The 12,993-nt window shown below is 41.3% G+C and overlaps 1 long non-coding RNA gene across 1 annotated transcript in view; it reads left to right on the forward strand.

Moving 5' to 3' along the window:
• Positions 1-12,993, forward strand: part of LOC128700156 (uncharacterized) — a 33,188-nt gene that overhangs the window by 4,809 nt on the left and 15,386 nt on the right. The window contains exon 2 of the long non-coding RNA XR_008408728.2: positions 9,320-9,768. This is a non-coding gene — a long non-coding RNA (uncharacterized lncRNA). The remainder of the gene's footprint in view (positions 1-9,319; positions 9,769-12,993) is intronic.

Raw genomic sequence — 12,993 nt, forward strand, 5'->3', positions numbered from 1 at the left:
TCACCTTGAGTAGTTCAGACATCGAGGATATCTTGTATGAAAGGCCCCTGGGAGCTAGTGATCATGTGGTTCTGTGCTTCGACTACATAGTTGAGCTCCAAGTGGAGAGAGTAGCAGGAATAGGATGGGAAAAACCAAACTACAAAAGGGGGAACTACTCAGGCATGAGGAACTTCCTTCAAAACATTCAGTGGGAGAGGGAACTGACAGGAAAACCAGTACAAGAAATGATGGACTATGTGGCAACAAAATGCAAGGAGGCAGAGGAGAGGTTTGTTCCCAAGGGAAACAGAAATAATGGGAAGAACAGAACGAGTCCTTGGTTCACCCAAAGGTGTAGGGAGGCAAAAACTAGGTGTACTAGAGAATGGAAAAGGTACAGAAGACAGAGAACTCAGGAAAATAAAGAGATTAGCCGAAGAGCCAGAAATGAATATGCACAGATAAGAAGGGAGGCTCAGCGACAATATGAAAATGACATAGCATCGAAAGTCAAGACTGACCCGAAGCTGTTGTACAGCCACATCAGGAGGAAAACAACAGTCAAGGACCAGGTAATCAGACTGAGGAAGGGTGATGGGGAATTCACAAGCAACGACCGAGAGGTATGTCAGGAGCTCAACACGAGATTTAAAGAAGTATTTACAGTGGAAACCAGTAGGACTCCAGGAAATCAGAACAGGGGGGTACACCAGCAAGTGCTGGATGAGGTACATATAACCAAGGAGGAAGTGAAGAAGCTGCTATGCGAACTTGACACCTCAAAGGCGGTGGGACCAGACAACATCTCTCCATGGGTCCTTAAAGAGGGAGCAGAGATATTGTGTGTGCCATTAACAAAGATCTTCAACACATCATTTGAAACTGGGCAACTCCCTGAGGTATGGAAGATGGCAAATGTAGTCCCAATTTTTAAAAAGGGAGACAGACATGAGGCACTAAACTACAGACCTGTATCACTAACGTGTATAGTATGCAAGGTCATGGAGAAGATCATCAGGAGGAGAGTGGTGGAGCACCTGGAAAGAAACAAGTGTATAATTGACAACCAGCATGGTTTCAGGGAAGGAAAATCCTGTGTCACAAATCTACTAGAGTTTTATGACAAGGTGACAGAAGTAAGACAAGAGAGAGAGGGGTGGATCGACTGCATTTTTTTGGACTGCAAAAAGGCCTTCGACACAGTTCCTCACAAGAGGTTACTGAAAAAGATAGAAGATCAGGCACACATAACAGGAAAGGCACTGCAATGGATCAGAGAATACCTGACAGGGAGGCAACAACGAGTCATGGTACGTGACGAGGTGTCAGAGTGGGCGCTTGTGACAAGCGGGGTTCCACAGGGGTCAGTCCTAGGACCTGTGCTGTTCTTGGTATATGTGAACGACATAACGGAAGGGATAGACTCAGAAGTGTCCTTGTTTGCAGATGATGTGAAGTTAATGAGAAGAATCAAATCGGATGAGGATCAGGCAGGACTACAAAGAGACCTGGACAGGCTGCAAGCCTGGTCCAGCAACTGGCTCCTTGAGTTTAACCCTGCCAAATGCAAAGTCATGAAGATTGGGGAAGGGCAAAGAAGACCGCAGACACAATATAGTTTAGATGGCCAAAGACTGCAAACCTCACTCAAGGAAAAAGATCTGGGGGTGAGTATAACACCGAGCATATCTCCTGAGGCGCACATAAATCAGATAACTGCTGCAGCATACGGGCGCCTGGCAAACCTACGGATAGCGTTCCGATACCTCAGTAAGGAGTCGTTCAAGACCCTGTATACCATTTACGTCAGGCCCATACTGGAGTATGCAGCACCAGTTTGGAATCCACACCTAGTCAAGCACGTCAAGAAATTAGAGAAAGTGCAAAGGTTTGCAACAAGACTAGTCCCAGAGCTACGGGGATTGTCCTACGAAGAAAGGTTGAGGGAAATCGGCCTGACGACACTGGAGGCCAGGAGGGTCAGGGGAGACATGATAACGACATATAAAATACTGCGCGGAATAGACAAGGTGGACAAAGACAGGATGTTCCAGAGATGGGACACAGACACAAGAGGTCACAATTGGAAGTTGAAGACTCAGATGAATCGAAGGGATGTTAGGAAGTATTTCTTCAGTCATAGAGTAGTCAAGTCATGGAATAGTCTAGAAAGTGAAGTAGTGGAGGCGGGAACCATACATAGTTTTAAGGCGAGGTATGATAAAGGTCATGTAGCAGGGAGAGAGAGGACCTAGTAGCAATCAGTGAAGAGGCGGGGCCAGGAGCTATGACTCGACCCCTGCAACCACAAATAGGTGAGTACAAATAGGTGAGTACACACACACACACACACACACACACACACACACACACACGTACTCATATTCAACAGGCCTAGTGTCTAATTGACATGTGCCTGGGACAAAATGGTAACTAACACACACATAAATCTCATTTAATTTTTTAAACTTTTCAAACTCTTCAGGACTCGTCTTCAGTGTTCAACCGCTAAAATAAACACAACACTGAATAGCTGCTTCACATATATACGGTGGGGATGTTGTGTTCCTGGAGGTGGGCAGTACAGATCCTGTAATCTGAAGGATGGGTGGGGATGTTGTGTTCCTGAAGGTGGGAAGAACAGTTCCTGTAATCTGAAGGATAGGTGGGGATGTTGTGGTTCTGAGGACCATTTGAGAATAACACTTGATTTCTTATTTCCAGGAAATTCGCAATGAAAACAATTTCTCCAAGCGCTTCTGCATGAAACAGGCATAATATACACGTACATAGCGACCTCCCTTGATGTAATAACCTCGTATACAGCGACCTCTCCCTGATATAATATCCTGGTATGGAGTAACCTCTCACTCCGAAAACCACAACAGCTGCTAACATTATGACTAAAAAAATCACAAGGACGCCTGCCATGCAATTAGAGTACATCATTTCTTGTTAAGTTCGGCAGCTTTGAAGACAATCCACACCGTATATAATCTAATTACGTTATTCTATGTTGCGCCTGCTAGTATTGAGAGATTAGTGGATATAGTGTGTTATCGTGTTTACCCCAGTTACCAAACAGAGGGTCGAGACTCCACCATTCCGTGCGTTGTATAGTTCATATGGGCTGAGTAATTAGCATTAATCAAATAAAACTGCAGTCAGTATCGCAAAAAGCTTCTTTAACAGCTGAATGATGGACCTGGCTTGAGTGCTGAGGCTGTTGACACGACGACTCTAGTTAGCCTAGATGGGAGTCTAGTAAGTTTTTAGGCTGGAAATCCAGATAGCCTCCCCAAGGAAGATTCCTTGATGCTGTTGAGGGGCTCGTGATCTAAGGAATTGGATCTGTGCTCCAGTTCCCTGAATTAAGCCTGAATACCGTTCACGTTCGCCCCACAGGTGCTGTATAATCCTACGGGTTTAGCACCTCCCCTTGTTTATAATAATCTAGATGGCCTGACTTCCAAGCTTTGCTGAGGGTATATTATTGGTCATTGATTCAGTCTGTGGTAATTACCGTAGTTTAATGTTGTAGTTCAGAAGGTTACATTAATCGTGATATTCGCGTACTTCTGGCAAGACAGTTATTGAGCGAATGATGGAGAATGTATTTTTTTGTCATCTTTTCTTGGTGGGAGAGAGGTTAGGTTAGGTTAGGTAAGGTTCGTCAGGAAACAGGACAAATGTTTCCTGACGCGGGTCTTAGTCAGTTGATGACCCGCCTTTGGAGCTTTTGGTCATCTGACCGAGGCCTTCCGCTGGCTTACCGGTCCACCCCTTTAAAAATTATGGTCATTTATAACCATTGTTATATATATGGGAGAGAGGTGGTGTGGAAAAATATAAAAGCGACACCTGATGTGTCATCAGAACTAAGGTGGTTTAGTAATACCAAAATGAGATAATAAAACTTTAAGTTTACTGTGTGGTAGTGAATCCAGAACCACTGGATGACTGGACTGTGGTATCTCATAATGGTTCCTAAACTATAGGTAGATAAATTTTCAAAATAAATGTGACATGGTAGAGGCCGGCAGCTAGCAATGTGTCGATACACAGATACTTATGTGTTAAGCACATGTTTGTTCCGCACCTTTGCGGTGTATTTTGGTGTAAGAAATATACATAAATAACCCGCATATATGATATAAAAGTTTATAACGAGCCCAAACTTATTTATAAGTTTTCTTCTCACATGTGCGGATTATTTGTGTCTTGTTCCAGTCACGGTATTGTGACTTTTGTTCTTTCTGTATAGGAAATATGTTCCTGCATTACTATTCTATTACAAAGCTGAGAAATGGGTAAAACTTGTTAATGTCACAGTTTGAGGCTGATTATCCTATTCTATTGTTGTGATAGAGATGCTATTCAACCCCTTGCTTGGTTAACACGAACGTTACACGGTCCTTGTAACCGAAGTAGGTGGTACACAGCAGCCATTCAAGGAAGTACTCCTCTCCTACAATGTAAGTATGAAACTGAAGCCTTGTAAACATTTTGCACTCTGGCCGGATTCCTGGTTAAGTTCCTCAAATATGTTCATCGTCTAATGCAGTCAACATCTTTGCTATATTTCACCATCCATGCAATAAAATCTATCGTGTTTAAGTACCAAAGGTGAGATTTAACATTAAGTCGCCAATGGTACTAAAACACAATAGATCTTATAACATGGATGGCGAAATATTATAGCAAAGATGTTAATTGCATTAGACGATCAACACATTTGAGGAACTTAACCTATGAGTAGAGAGGGAATTATCCGCCATTACTACATGCAATTCCCTCCTATGTGTCAGCGTGTCTTGGTTGGTCCTTCACATGTATTCTCCACCATTGAAGGAACAGATTTTTTTTTACTCTCCCAGTCGTAGAAATATTTCCTTGGCTATGTATTTAATAATGAAAATTTAGTCCCCAATCTTGTTAAATCTTTTTTCGTTCTTTATTTCAAGTTAAATATTTTTATTCAATTATTTTATCTTCTGGATACATAGCCTCGTTTTAACTCTCCTTCCCAAACATTAAAGAAAATGTAGGTGAAAAGTGGGAGAAAAAAAAGTGAGAAGACAAAGAGATATATTGATGGAGCAGACAAGATCCTGACTGTTGGTCGTGCCAAACACAGACCAGAGGTAATCACCATAAATTACAGGGTTTGTGAGGCAAACAGCGCGTACCATCACATCCCATGGACTCGACCTTCCGTCACTGATGGCACAACACCACACACCTTGTGACTTTCCCTTGCTAAAGCACAGTGTTCATTTCTGGTGACTCCAGAGGCTTTGGTCAACACTACATTTGGTGAAAAATAGTCTGGTGATACCGACAAGATGTGAAACACACTAATAAACGTCCTGAACTGTACATAAGTGCCTTTTTCCACAGTGCATTTTAGTGGGTTAAATAATGCTGGACACATCAGCGTTGTGCTGCTACCTTAGTATACACGAGTTACTGTGGGAACAAATACTAGCCTTACCATATTTCATCACACAAAACTGGTTTCTTATATCGAAAGATACAATATGTAAGGCGGCTGAGCTGGAAGACTTCTGTAGAACAGTCACAATATGGTCGAACATTCCTCTAAGGTTAAGTAGCCAAACTAATACTCGAACATAAGGACACGCCACTACTGATCTTTCCATTTCGTTTATTATCTTCCTTCAGTGGAGGGAGGGAGGTTTTGATGAAGGGCTCTTGATCTGAAGAATTGAAGCTACCTTCCCTTTCCTCCGTTTCCGGTCTTGTTTCTCTTTCCTAGTTTTCATAATAGTGTTCTTGCTATAGTGTAGCATAATGGTGTTCTTGCTATAGTGTAGCATAATAGTGTTCTTGCTATAGTGTAGCATAATGGTGTTCTTGCTATAGTGTAGCATAATGGTGTTCTGTTATATTTCGACTAACAAGTATTCATGGGGACTATTTTGTCATCCCTTTTACATATACCAAGTAAATCACCGTCCCAGTGTTGATCCTTGTGGGACCCCGCTCGTCACATATGTCCGTAGGTATTCTTTGGCATTAAATGGTTATAATTATAACCATAATTTTTAAAGGGGAGGACCGGTAAGTCAGCGGAAGGCCTCGGTCAGAGGACCAAAAGCTCCGACGGCGTGTCATATCTGATTAAGATCCACGTCAGGAAACACTTGTCTTGTTTCCTGATGAACATTACCTAACCTAACCTTGACATAATGTAACGCCCTTCACATTATTCCTTTCTATCCTATTCTAGTTAATGGATCGGTCTCTTGTGCGGCACAGTGTCAGTTACCTTCTTAAAATCCAGCAATATCCAGTGACTCACTCTTTTATTTTTCCCTCTGTTGCTTTGTCGGAGAACTTCAGAAGGTTTGTGAGTCGGGGTTTAATGAACCCGAATCCGTGTGTTGTATATGCTGTGTTTTGAGATCGTCTCTCCAGCTTTCAGACCTCTGTAGTAGTAGTAGTAGTAGTAGTAGTAATTTCAAGTACTGCTACAATAATAATTTATTAATCTTTATTTCTAAAAGTACGGCATACAAATGATAACAGATTAATTGAGGTTATTTGTATATTTAACAGCAAGCTTCTGGTTATGTAGAGCATTTCGGGCAAGCCATCACTCGCCATAGCGGACACCCGAGGTTCCTCGTGTATAAAATTGAAAAGTTAGCTCCTACACTCTCAAAAACAACCTGAACCTTCCATGAAATAAGATACATGAACATTGGAAGTTTGAAGCTGATCGGAAGAGATGTTATCAAGTCCACGGAAACCTTGGAGGAAAAATAATCCGACAAGCAATACAGGTATTTCCCTTGCAGGGAATACCTAATAAGCCACACTACCTGCCTTTCTGGGGTCATCCTGAACTGTTACCTTTCAGGCTTTCTTGGATTACCCTGGGTTATTAACCTTTAAGGATTAATACCATAGGATTTCTTCCCGCAGAGTGAATGTTAGGAAAAGATTATATTCTTGGGGAATCACTAAACCCGTAAGAGTCGTACAACCCTAGAGTGTAACTGGAGGCACTTATGTCTGATCCAAGGAGATGGTAGCTCTAATTCACTGAATCAAAAGCCTTTCAACAGGATTAAGGAAATTTCAGGAAAGCAGTCTGTACACATTGCCGGGTGTGTATATACTGCCAGGTGTGTACATACTGCCAGTGTGATACAACCAGGTGTGTACATTGCCAGGTATGTACACTGCCGGGTGTGTACAATCCCGGCGTCACAATGGGTAGATAGCGTGCCTGGAGCAGCATCGACAATCAACCGGTAATAACAGTGTCAGATCACACAGGGATATTGTCTCAGTGTTGAGTTCCCGCTGCCGCCTCACTCAAGACCAGCCTACACTACCTTGAGACCTTCACACCTCCACACGGTTTTGCCCTGGCCTTGATACCTCTGTGAGTGTTCCTTGAGTGGTCTGTGGGGATCTGGGTGTATCTGTGGTAGTTTTAATGTTGATGTGGTGGTCTGAGTGTTGCTATGGAGGTTTGAATGTTGATGTGGTGGTCTGAGTGTTGCTATGGAGGTTTGAATGTTGATGTGGTGGTCTGAGTGTTGCTATGGAGGTTTGAATGTTGATGTGGTGGTCTGAGTGTTGTTGTAATAGACTAAGTGATCTATTACAAAAACGGGGCACCGTGACCTGGTGACTAAAGCTCTCGATTCACACGGCGAGGGTCTGGGTTCGATTCCCAGTGAGGGTAGAAACATTGGGCGTGTTTCTATATACCGGTTGTCTGTTCACCCATCAGTAAAATGGGTACCTGGGCGTTAGTCGACTGGTGTGGGTCGCATCCTAGGACAAAACTAACCTAATTTGCCCGAAATGCTCTGTATAACAAGCGGTTTTCTATATAGTAGTATGTAATTGATGTCAGGTAGGTCTGTATACCTTGTACATGTACTTGTAGAAATAAAGATATTACTATTACCAACTGCTCGTCCAAGTCATTCCACTTCCTCAGCATCCTGAAGGTGAGGATGTTCTCTCCATCCTACCTGTGACTCTTCTGTTAATGTTCTTAATACAATCGGTGAATGTACACTCTGCCCACAATGAAAGCTCCCATACATGTACAGACATATGTATATCTTTGTGCATGGGAAAGATCTGCATGTATGAGTGTGTAGATGTGTGTACTTTCCAATTTGTATTTCTCTATTTGTTACAGTATTTGTGACTATTGTAGTCACTGTCTCTGGTGCTGCCCCATCATTCCCCTACTCCCAGATCCCCAACATCTCCCTCCATAGACACTCTGGTGGAGTGTTGACACCACCTTCCCACACCCACTTACACTTTCCGCATCTTGTGACACTCCCAGTTCTAAGTAAGCCATTAGACAACTTTAAATCTTATAGATTGGTGGCCTGACGCCACTGAATCTGTTCTTTCCACCAGCAGTGCCTCTGTTATCACTGAATTAAGAACTAAACTCGAAAATATCTCAGTGTTGAAATATAAATGGCTCTTACTGCCTAATATTTTAAGACTATTTCGTGCTTAAACTCAAGGAGATGTATAAATCTCGCAGGGAAAAGTTTATGATGCAGCGCCCACTGTAATTTAGACATTATGAGAGTTAAATATAAGTGTTAAAGGATGCATCTAAATTCCATTACAGAAGCCATCACCTGAGGAGTGTGATTTAAGTGTCTCATGTCCTCGCATAACACGTACTTTTATCATCATTCACCCCTCAAGGAAGGTTCCTTGATGTTGGTGAGGGGCTCTTGATTTAGGGAATTGGATCTGTGCTCCAGTTCCCCGAATTAAGCCTGAATGCCTTCCACATCCCCCCCAGGCGCTGTATAATCCTCCGGGTTTAGCGCTTCCCCTTGATTTTAATAATAATATCATCACTCAAATGCGATGACAGGGGGTTTATAAGTGATATAAATACCGATAAGTTAATGAGTAAGACACACGTGAAACAGTTGGGTATCTTTATTGTTCAAACGTTTCGCCTACACAGTAGGTTTCTTCAGTCAAATACAGAGGCAGCAAGTGTAGTAAAAAAACAACTATTTCTTCAAGTTTGATGGACTGAATACATCTTTGTTATTACAACTGCTGCATCTGTATGTGACTGAAGAAGCCTACCGTGTAGGCGAAACGTATCGGCAAAAAGATACCCAACTGTTGCACATGGATCTTATTCAACATGGTACAGGAAAACAGAGGCGAGTCTTGTTCAAGGGTCAGTGTAGAGTTGGTGACACGCACGATTTCACAAAGGCTTAAGAAAAATTTTTGCATCATAGACATCTCTATAACAAGCTCTACTGTTAATTATCTTTTTTATTTTCACTTCAAGGTGTGATGATGGTGGTGAAGGTCTCGTGGCCTGAGAAGTTGCACCAATTCTTCGTTTCTTAGTACCAAATCTGACTACTGTCTTACCACTTCTCCGTGAACATAAGTATAATAATTTTCTCTTGTTTTAGCTGCTGCGATGAATCAGTATTGTAATTTAGATGCCAATCTTCTTGCAGAAGACATCAGCTCCAGACCACGACTTTTCCCAGGCATCTTCCAAGATACTGTCACATCTCAGGTCAAGGATTCACGTTCAGTAGAAGACAGTGAAGGGGTTAAAAAGTGAATTTGCAACAGGCAAAGTGAAAACTCTAGTATCATGACCTTTTGATGATTTGGTAAAGTATTATAGTTAAATTAGCCCAACATATAATCAAAGTCAATAAGGCTGGAGAAGACAAAGCCTTCGCGAATAATCAACATTACTCACAAAAAAATGAGTGACAGGTGAGTTTCATAATGTTTATTTTCTGTTATATTATCAAGATGGCGGAGGTGCAGAAGGAAGTTAAATGCGTATTAGCGAAGAAATAATTCTTTTATTAGCGGGAAAATAATGATTTATGTGCTGGGTAATGCAACGCCAACAGAAGTATATTTGTGCGTATTTGTACCACAATTACATTAGTCAAGCCTTCCGTAATATTATATTTTATATTATACAAATCTTTCCTTGATGCTAGTACAAGTCTCTCAGTCAAGGAACTGGTACTAGTATGTCCGCTATTGATTTAACATTCCACCCTCCAGTAATAGTAATAATAAGAACAGATGAACAACTAGATGTATTTCGGTCGCTGCGCTGTCCGAGGAAGTATCCCTGTATTTCACAAGCCCAGCCTCCTCTATCTCAATGCATGCAAAAGGAACATTGAAGTCTGTCAGTCTACCCGGAGTTCATTACCTTTGTAACTTGTTAAGCTATCAGAACTTTGGGGCCCAGTCCCTGGACCCATTGTGTGCCTCTGTAATCTTTTGACTACAGCCCACAGGATGGGTATCTGGTGCATAATAAAGATATTAACTAACTAGTGTTTCTTGGCGCGGGTCTTAGTCATATGATGACCCGCCGCTGGAGCTTTTGGTCATCTGACCGAGGTCTTCCGCTGACTTACCGGTCCACCCCTTAAAAAATTATGATTATCAGCATTTTTCTTTGTAGGAGTTGAGACAAAAAAAATTATTTGTATATTCCCTCGCTTCGGACTGGCTGTTAAATCATAAGATCATATGTGCCCTGAAATACATATGTAAATTTTTAGTTGTCCCACTGGTTTTTATTTTTCTTTTATGCTTGGCACAAGTGTTATGTGTTATTTATGCCTCTCAAAGTTATCATGGTTGCATCTAACCAACACAATAGCTGGTCCAGTACGCTTTTGTTGGCTGAATTTTGTTTTATGCAACGTAAGTAATTGTCTGATTTAATTTTATGAACCTCCTGATATATGGTTGCAGAAAATAACGTATTTTAAAGGCTGATAAGAAATATTAAGAAACATGATTTAGTCATTGCACTCGCCAGGAAATAATTGCTTAATGTGTATAACAGATTATGGATACCATTGATTAGTAAATCTTGGTATATATACTTAGTTTACATTAATCGTCATAGGCCTATGTCTAACAGATCAAGATATTCGTGAACGGTCGTGAACCGATTACACGAATACTCACGAAGTTGAAACCCTTGATAAGAGAATTGGCTGTATATATGTATATAACATCCTTCCCACACCACAATTTCAACAAAAATAAAGCCAACCTCCACACAAGTTGTATTTTCTCGTAATATACAAATGCGCAAGAAGAGCCGGAATAACAGAGTATTACAAGTAATGTGTGCGATTGTGGTCCAGAGTGTGATGTTAGTGGTGGTCTAGTTCCATGCCTGGCGCTGCTCTTCAAGAATTTAATGTTACTGTCACCTTCTTCTTCTTATGACCAGAGCTTTGGTAAGATGGGTAAGGAAGAAGGATTGGTAAGGATAGAAATCTTGGAAAAGGGTAGGAGGGGGGGGGGAGGTAGGATATAAAAGGTAAGTGGCCCAACCACTTTGGTTTAATTTAAAAAGTGTATGTGGAATAATATAATATTCTTGAAGGGATATAATACTTACCCAACTGTCACCAGTAACAGCCTGGATGACAGTCTGGGGAAGGGGAGGTTAAAAATCATATCACATACATACTGCAAATCACTGAAAATCATGTTTCTAAATAGGATTTCAATTATTTTATTTCAGTATATGATTTTTAACCTCCCCTTCCCCAGACTGTCATCCAGGCTGTTACTGGTGACAGTTGGGTAAGTATTATATCCCTTCAAGAATATTATATTATTCCATTCGTTAGGAAACAGGACAAGTGTTTCCTGACCCGGGTTTTAGTCATATGACCCGCCACTTGAGATATTGGTTATCTGACAGAGGCCTTCCGCTGGCTTACCGGTCCACCACTTTATAAATTAAAGTTATAATACACCTATTGGGAAAAGCTTTGGCCTCATTCGCCCCCCAACCATATCCCATCCCCGTGACTGAACTCCTTGCTACCCCTTCCCTCTCAACCTTATTTCCTTTATTATTACGAGTGAAACGCTCATGATCTAAGGAAGTAGAATTATTCTTCCTTCCTAGAATCAAACCTAATTATTCTTCATTTCTTCTATTCCCCAGGCGCCGAATAAATTTAATAATCCTGCCTGTAACCATGGCTGCCATCACCATCCTTCACTCGATCTTAGGCCAGCCCGCGTGCGCAGCTGATTACTCCTGAGTTATGATATCTCTCATCAACCTTAAATAATTACCTGTTTAAAGGTATCATTAGCGTGTGAAGGGGGCGTGCTAGCACTCAGGCGTTTTTTGTGGGTATGCGAGTGTCTGGCTTGAATGACTGGGGTTGTTTTCCGCCATCCTGGTCATTTTGTATGTTTTTCATGTTCTTTTAATTTATATTTCATTTGTGTGGGTTGACTTTAGTAAAAATGTTGTGCCACTAGTGGATTATCATAATTCTGTGGACATTTGTAGTGTCACTGAGGATATGGTCTTGGGGACCTTTGTAGTGTCACCTAGGACATAATTATTTATGAGACCGCCATCTCAACTCCTATTACTTTTTAAGTTCTTTTTTCTGTACTCACTTGCCACTTAATAATGGTCCAGGAAGGACTGAAACGTCTTCCATTTCTTATTTATGGGACTCTGATTTGGTCCAGAGTGTGATTGATAAAGCACCATACACCACCTCTACTGGCCTTAGAAACACTGGGAATATGACAGAATTTAGCTTAGTTCAGTTTTTTCTAAAGACTGCAAAACGATGGGAATAAACCACTTAATGGACAATTGGAATCAAAGGATTTTACACTATTCATTCAGTGTTGAATGACTCGTTTGGATTCAACTTTTTATATAATGATAATGTGAAAACTATAGGGCATAAACAATAGGCACGAAGGTCTGCACATTTACTATCGCGAATACTATACAAAAGAAATGTACATTTAATTTTGGTGTTAAGCCATTAAAATGTAGCGGCAAGGAAAACAACCGACTGGACAAAATTTAGTTAACGACCTAAGACAAAGATTCATGGTTAAATATGGCTGATGCTTTTGATCTGGCAAATGTCCAGAGTTCCAGACGCCAAAACATTGCATTGTTTA

The sequence above is a fragment of the Cherax quadricarinatus genome, chromosome 74, assembly GCF_038502225.1.
Source record: "Cherax quadricarinatus isolate ZL_2023a chromosome 74, ASM3850222v1, whole genome shotgun sequence".
NCBI lineage: Eukaryota > Metazoa > Arthropoda > Malacostraca > Decapoda > Parastacidae > Cherax > Cherax quadricarinatus.